The 7,500-nt window shown below is 37.9% G+C and overlaps 1 long non-coding RNA gene across 2 annotated transcripts in view; it reads right to left on the bottom strand.

Moving 5' to 3' along the window:
* Positions 1-2,860: 2,860 nt before the first annotated feature.
* LOC113821221 (uncharacterized) overlaps positions 2,861-7,500 on the bottom strand; it is a 93,266-nt gene continuing 88,626 nt past the window's right edge. For both annotated transcript variants that reach the window (XR_003477502.2, XR_011398101.1), the window contains exon 3: positions 2,861-3,074. This is a non-coding gene — a long non-coding RNA (uncharacterized lncRNA). The remainder of the gene's footprint in view (positions 3,075-7,500) is intronic.

Consider the following 7,500-nt stretch of genomic DNA (forward strand, 5'->3'; position numbering starts at 1 on the left):
GTATCTTTTGTCAGTGTTATTGTTATGGACTTGTTCTGTCATTCAGATTTTAGAAAACAAACCACATTAGAGTCCAATTAAGATTACCCTTAATTAATGTAGTGTGACAGCTGTATTTTGTTTAGCTCGGTAACAAGATTCTCTGAACGAGTATGGATTAAGACCGGAAATATGAGCTCTGCTTTTATGCACTCTTTGTTCACCACTTCTGTTGTTGGCCGCATCTGGGAATCCCAAGAAAAGTACCACGGTACCTGCCTCTAAGGCGGATTTTCTTTTTCGTTGTTGGTTTTGTTGCTTAGAATACCTGCGCTGCGTCTCCATTTGTTCAACTGTAAATTATTTATTTGTGTTAGAATTTGCTGTATATTCACATTTGTCTATTTTAGCGGATATTGTTCTATTCATAAATACATCAAACTATAAATACATAGGAATTCTTCCAACACAAACGACAAAATGACGTTTAAAGTTCGCCCCTGTTAACCGATGGCGGGAATTTTCTGCCCACGCATTCTAGACCAGTTCTTTTCAAGATGAATACATGAAGTGGTGAATTCTGTGGATGATTTGGGGAATTTACCTTTGGCAGGTATCTTTGCGGCGTCTAGTCGATAAATCAAGTCGGAATATCTATAATGTCGGGGATACCATAAAAATGGAATATGATAAAATATATCCGTGAATTTAAGCACTCAATGTGAGTCACTTTACGTTACACTGCTCCAAATCAAAACGCATGTATTATTGCTATTTAATTGGCATAATTTCATTGTTCAGCAGAGATTTTTCTATTGTTATTCATGAATACTTCCACAATGTCATTAACAAATCGTGCTTTTCTTAAAGCCACGGGGCCCTTCTCGGCCACAGGAAACAAAAAATTTCTCTTCAAGGTTAAAACTGCAGTGTTGCCCATAATGTAGGTAACACATCACTGCTCATGGACACTTCAGTTGTTTAACATTTCGATTGCTCTCTCACTCCGCTTGTATCCTTTAGCAGAATTTCATCATTACCATTGTATTGACAGTGCTGTATGTATCTTCTTTTTGCGAACTTGTAATTCACGAATTTACATCATCTGACAGCCGCCAAGTCTGTGCTGCCGAAATACGTAGTCAAAGACAAAGACATAGCTCTTCATTATGTCAAAGGATGAGCAATATTTTTATTAATAACATCACCCTATAACAGCCTCATGATACCAACCTAATTAATCATCTCCATTAATCAACGTCTACATATCTTCTATATATACACACATATACAGATGCGTGTACACACACACACACACACATATATATATATATATATATATATATATATATATATATATATATATATGTATATATATATATATATATATATATATATATATATGTGTGTGTGTGTGTGTGTGTGTGTGTGTGTGTGTGTGTGTGTGTGTGTGTGTGTGTGTGTGTGTGTGTATTGTGTATACCTGTGTATATGTGTATGTATAAATATGAGAGATAGATAGAGAAAGAAAGAGAGAGAGAGAGTCTGTGTGCGTGTGTGTGTTTTGCCTCTGCTTGTTTGCCTTTGTCTCTTTCTTTGTCTTGTGTATATGTGTGTGTGTATGTATATTATGTTTGCCTGTCTTGGAATGTTAAAAGTTGTGGTTTTATTGCAATTCAATAGTATTCTCTTGCTGTAGACAATAACAATAGGTGCTATGTACAACTGAAGAAAAAGTTTTAACTTTTCATATAAATATTTAGAGAAGGAACAATTTTCTTCACGTTAGCGCTCATCCTCCAAAGGATTTTTCCATGCATATGCATTGCAACGTCATCAACCCAGCCTTGACGTCACGCACTCTATGACGTCAAACGTCAAAGCGCGCAGGAGACTCTCACCAGGAAGGAACTCGTTTTGCACGTCTTCCGGAGTTCTCTGAAAAAATAACAGTTATTTTTTCAACTATTACTAAAAAAGGACATTGATACATACAAGCAGACAGAAGTTTTTATAGATACATATATGTACCGCTCAAAATTGGGAAAATACTCTATATTACTGACGTTGGTTTATATTCTTTTTCAATTTTTCTGAACCGGCTTTTCGCAGTCTCTGTTTTGAAGCACTTAAATCAATTCAGACTTTCTTTCGTTTCTTCAGTTGTACATAGCACCTATTGCTATTGTCTACAGCAAGAGAATACTAGAAAAGCACTTGTTGGTCGCTTGGGTCTTGTTTACAGATGTGACGTCACGGATGCATGTCGCGATGGATGCAATGGGGAAAAAAACAAGTGCTTCTGTACGAAGGCCAATGAGCCACATCTTTCATCTTAATCAGTTGATTTTATTCTAATCAGTTGGTACCTCATACTTATTTTTTCTTCACTAATTAATACTGATATTCAACATACTGAAGTAGAATTTTGCTGCTTTCATCAAGGTCGATTCACACATATACCAGTGTCGTGTCAGTGAAATCCGTGGCGTCTCAGCGACGTCTGTTCACACATATCCGTAGTGACTCCGTCCGGCGCAAAGTCAGTGATTTCCAAGATGACAAAATTTTCAGGCGGAATGGAAATGATTGCCATAATTCTTGATGACGTGGAAGAGGCTGAACATAAACCGAAGAAAGGGAAGTGGGCACATGAAGCGTGGAAGAAAAGAGAGTAAACGAGTTTGCTATTCTGTACTAGGAGTTACCTGATGAGGGGACATTATTTCCAGTACTTCAGAATGTTTAATTTTGTTTCAGTATAGTACTCAGTAAAACAGGCTCACCTGAAGAAACAAGACACACTGGAGAAAGGCTATAACACCGAGGGGACATTTAGCAGTTTGTTTTAGGTTAAATAATACAAACATTTTGTAGTAGGTTAATTATTGCATTTGTCTATTCTATTCCGTACAAAAAAAATCCCTTAACGACAAACAAATCTTAGGCATATATTTTGCTATACAGGGTATGGAAAAAACAGCTAAATTCATAATTAATTTTTGTTGAGCAGCTCACAACGTAAGTCCGACGTCCGAGGAAAAAAAATCGATGGCGCCGATGCTCAACTTCACGGCACGGAGACGGAACTGACACTGAGAGACAAAAACACAGTAGTTGATGATTACATAAATATATATGTATATGTATATATATATATATATATATATATATATATATATATATATATATATATATATATATTTATATATATATACATACACACACACACACACATATATATATATATATATATATATATATATATATATATATATATGTGTGTGTGTGTGTGTGTGTGTGTGTGTGTGTGTGTGTGTGTGTGTGTGTGTGTGTGTGTGTGTGTGTGTGTGTGTGTGTGTGTGTGTGAACTGATATCAGGTTAAGAGAAAGTTACGATAGAATGGACATGTTTTGTGAGAGTAGTGTACCAAATTAAACTGGGTCGTGATGAAGGAATTGAAGAACCCTGTCCGAGTTGTCTGGTCTAATATACACCCCAAGATCAGCGATGGAAATAAATAATATTATTAGTGCCATCACGACTGCTTCTTGTGGTCCTCTCCCAGTCTTTTGTCTCCATTATGTTAACTTTTAATCGCTGTTCTCATTTGCCTTATGTGTAGAAAGCCTTTTATCCATTCGATGAGACCCACCTATGCGTACCAAGTTCTATTTTACTCTGTCATATAATAGATCTTTCAGTGAATCTTTCTTTCTCTCCTTGAAAGCTTATGATCATCATAATCGCGATTATTATCATGTAGCGAGCCTGACAAGAGGATAGTAACTGTAAGAATAATAGAAATAGCAAAGAAACAGAGATGTATAAGCTGAAGGTATGTAAATCTACCAAACCATCCTTCTCCTTGTTACAGTACCTCTGTAACTATTCTTATATTAGAGATTCGAGGCTTAATATCTATTAGTCTTGTATCCATATTGCTTGAAGTTTATTCTATATTGCTTGATAGATTTTGGTATAATTTTAGCATTGTATACTGGTTAATGATATTTTTTATAACCGCTACCGGATAAGAATGTTTGGTAGTTTTCATGCATCGTTTGTTTCTTTTTGTCGTAATCTAACTTGTCTAGTCGATCCTCTGTATATGGTATTTTAAACCAAATTAAATCGATTTTTTCTTATGGGATCTAACGCTTTTCTTTTCATCATGGATCTCCCAAGTCCAATAGGAAGTCCCATATGAGATAACACACAAATATCTTCTCAAAAAGGTTCTAACAAGCTGTCATTTCTCCCGGAAGTACGGGTTACTCCCACTAAATCTTCCTGACAAAGTGGGCGTAATATACCCACCTATTTCCCTTCAAATCTATTGTCAACCTGGACGTGCTTTCCCATTTATAGTCAATGACGTTAAAATACAAGTAAAATCAAGTGGAGTAAACTGACATTAAAAAAACAACTAAGGGATTAAAATATAACGTGTACCGTATTGTTTTACTCCCTTTAACGGCCAATGTGATTGAATCCCTCCAAGATGTCTGAAGAAACAGACAAACTTCCAAGAAAGGTCATAAACGTTTAAGAACTACTTAGAAGTTCATGACCACAAGAATGCCTCCTTATATGGTCTTAGCCACAAATAGCCATGTGAATGTCCATAGGGCTCAGCTGTTCGAATCAGACTACCATCACCTCATTCCGTATTATCACATTTTTTTATTTGGTATAATAGGACGAAAACAGAGTAACAGAAACAGTAAAATAAGAGCATATTAAGGACGACACCTAACGATAAAACTCAGATCTGCCACCATGGGCCGAAAAAAACATAAAACAATACATAAAAAGCTATTTCAGACTTTCCGGCACTCTCTCTCTCTCTCTCTCTCTCTCTCTCTCTCTCTCTCTCTCTCTCTCTCTCTCTCTCTCTCTCTCTCTCGAGTACGTTCTTGGAAAATTTCTAAAAACAGCAGACCAAGATTACCCAAGACCGCAGCCGCCCACAAGAGGTTTCCACATGATTACAAGTCCCACAGAGTCTGCCTACAACTTTATACAGCCCTTGTTTCACTCCAGCCTTTCATTCTGGGTAACTGAGACTCCTAAATAGGTAGAAAAATGAAAAATGGGTATTCGCGACGAAAAAGAAAATAGAAGGTAAAAGATTTCCAGCAAATCACAAAAAACGTAAGGGGCGTACCCTAACCTAAATATTGATAATGGTAAAACAAAAATGACTTCCCATTGCTTTGTTGCGAATGCTGGCGTTTGCAAAAATAAAACAACTCTCCGGGAATAATTTATGATAACAGACATATAAGTCCATTAATCGTGAGACTCTTACGAGGTCCTTCACTACTAGAAGTGGTTAGGAAGGTGAGGGTGAAGGTGTTTGTGAAGAGGTTTTGCGTTGAATCAGGGAGACAGATCTATTGGAAGGTTGAGGGAGCAACCACGTGAAGAGGTTTTGCGTTGAGTCAGGGAGACAGATCTATTGGAAGGTTGAGGGAGCAACCACGTGAAGAGGTTTTGCGTTGAGTCAGGGAGACAGATCTATTGGAAGGTTGAGGGAGCAACCACGTGAAGAGGTTTTGCGTTGAGTCAGGGAGACAGATCTATTGGAAGGTTGAGGGAGCAACCACGTGAAGAGGTTTTGCGTTGAATCAGGGAGATAGATCTATTGGAAGGTTGAGGGAGCAACCACGTGAAGAGGTTTTGCGTTGAATCAGGGAGATAGATCTATTGGAAGGTTGAGGGAGCAACCACGTGAAGAGGTTTTGCGTTGAATCAGGGAGATAGATCTATTGGAAGGTTGAGGGAGCAACCGTGGTGTCGATGGTTGCAGCATAATGAAGCAAGATGAACAATTCCTGGAATGAGAGAGTGATGTCTCTCTTCTCCCGAAAGTCATATCCGACTGTCATCCAAAGAGCATCATCATCCATGTCATGTTAGTCCAATAAAGCAACCAAATCATTTGTATTTCACCCCATTTTGCTGTGCCATGTCGAATTGCAAAATCAAACACTGCAATTTTTCTATAATGGCAGTAATGTCTTTATTACACACACACACATACATATATGTGTGTGTGTGTGTGTGTAAGACTATGATATTACACCACTTGAAAATTTGGGATTTTTTTTGTGTGTGTATCAAAACAAAACTCACGGAGAATAACCCACAAATGGTAGATAAGAGGTGATAAAGGGGAATGAAAATTGAAAAAAAAAGTCAACGCCTCTGCAATAACATTGGTTTCCTCAAATGAAACTCCGCCCACATATGTCCGACACGAGGAAATGCCTACTTTTCTCTCTCTCTCTCTCTCTCTCTCTCTCTCTCTCTCTCTCTCTCTCTCTCTCTCTCTCTCTCTCTCTCTCTCTCTCTCTCTCTCTCTCTCTCTCTCTCTCTCTCTCTCTCTTCTTTTGTTCAGGGTGTGTATGAGGCAAGTTCCTTTTACCTTCTAAGGTTAAGTGAAAAAATGGAGAGATGGGCAAATAAAAGAAATGAAAGAAAATGGACAAGAACAGAATTAGCTATGTGTATTGTTAATGACCTTTCACTCTTCAGTTGAACAACGTAACTTTTTCCAGTAAAGCGGAACAACGAAACGAAGGAGAGAGAGAGAGAGAGAGAGAGAGAGAGAGAGAGAGAGAGAGAGAGAGAGAGAGAGAGAGAGAGAGAGAGAGAGAGAGAGAGAGAGAGAGAGAGGAAGTAAAGAAAAAAACAAAGAGAGAATGAGAATTCAATAGATAAAAATACAAACAGAATCAGAGAATGTGGGAAATAGGTGTTGATGTGCACACATACAAATCAAATGTTAGGCGTCATCTCTTTCAGAAACATGGGAAGTCAGGAAAGTAGGAGAGTGACGTCACAGACTGCTCATTGGCCAGTGGGTATGTCGCTGCCAGGCGCAAAAGGTGAGGTGAAACTGTCCTACACCTCAGTCTATCCATAACATTGTGGGAATCACATCCAGGACGTATATATAATCGAATGACTTCTCCCTCTCTCTCTCAATCGGCAATATAAATAAATATGACCACATAACCCCCCCCCCTCTATCTCCCTCTCCCACTCTCTCTCTCCCTCCTTTTTCCTCTCACTCTCTCTCCCTCCATTTGGGCTCCCTCTCTCACACTCACTCAATCAATCACTCTCTCTCTCTCTCTCTCTCTCGGTAATATAAATAGATATAGCCACCTATTTCCTCTCTCTTTCTTTCTCTCTCCCTCTATTTCACTCACTCACTCTTTCTATTCAGTCATCAGTTTTTATGTCTCTGCATATTTATTCTCCACACATTTTAATATCCCGCTGTCTTTTTCTCTCCTCGATTCATTCATTAGTTGTCTGTTACAATGAACATAGAGCAACAGCATTACAATTACCCAAATATACCAATTACCCAAACATATTTATTCTCTGCATATTTTTACTTTTCCCTGGACTTTTTTTCTATCCTTGATTTGTTCATTAGTTGCCTGTTAGAGTGAACAATTACTTAAATATATCAAGCGATTACATGCAAGGGATTTTGACTC

This window comes from Penaeus vannamei, chromosome 34 (assembly GCF_042767895.1).
Source record: "Penaeus vannamei isolate JL-2024 chromosome 34, ASM4276789v1, whole genome shotgun sequence".
NCBI lineage: Eukaryota > Metazoa > Arthropoda > Malacostraca > Decapoda > Penaeidae > Penaeus > Penaeus vannamei.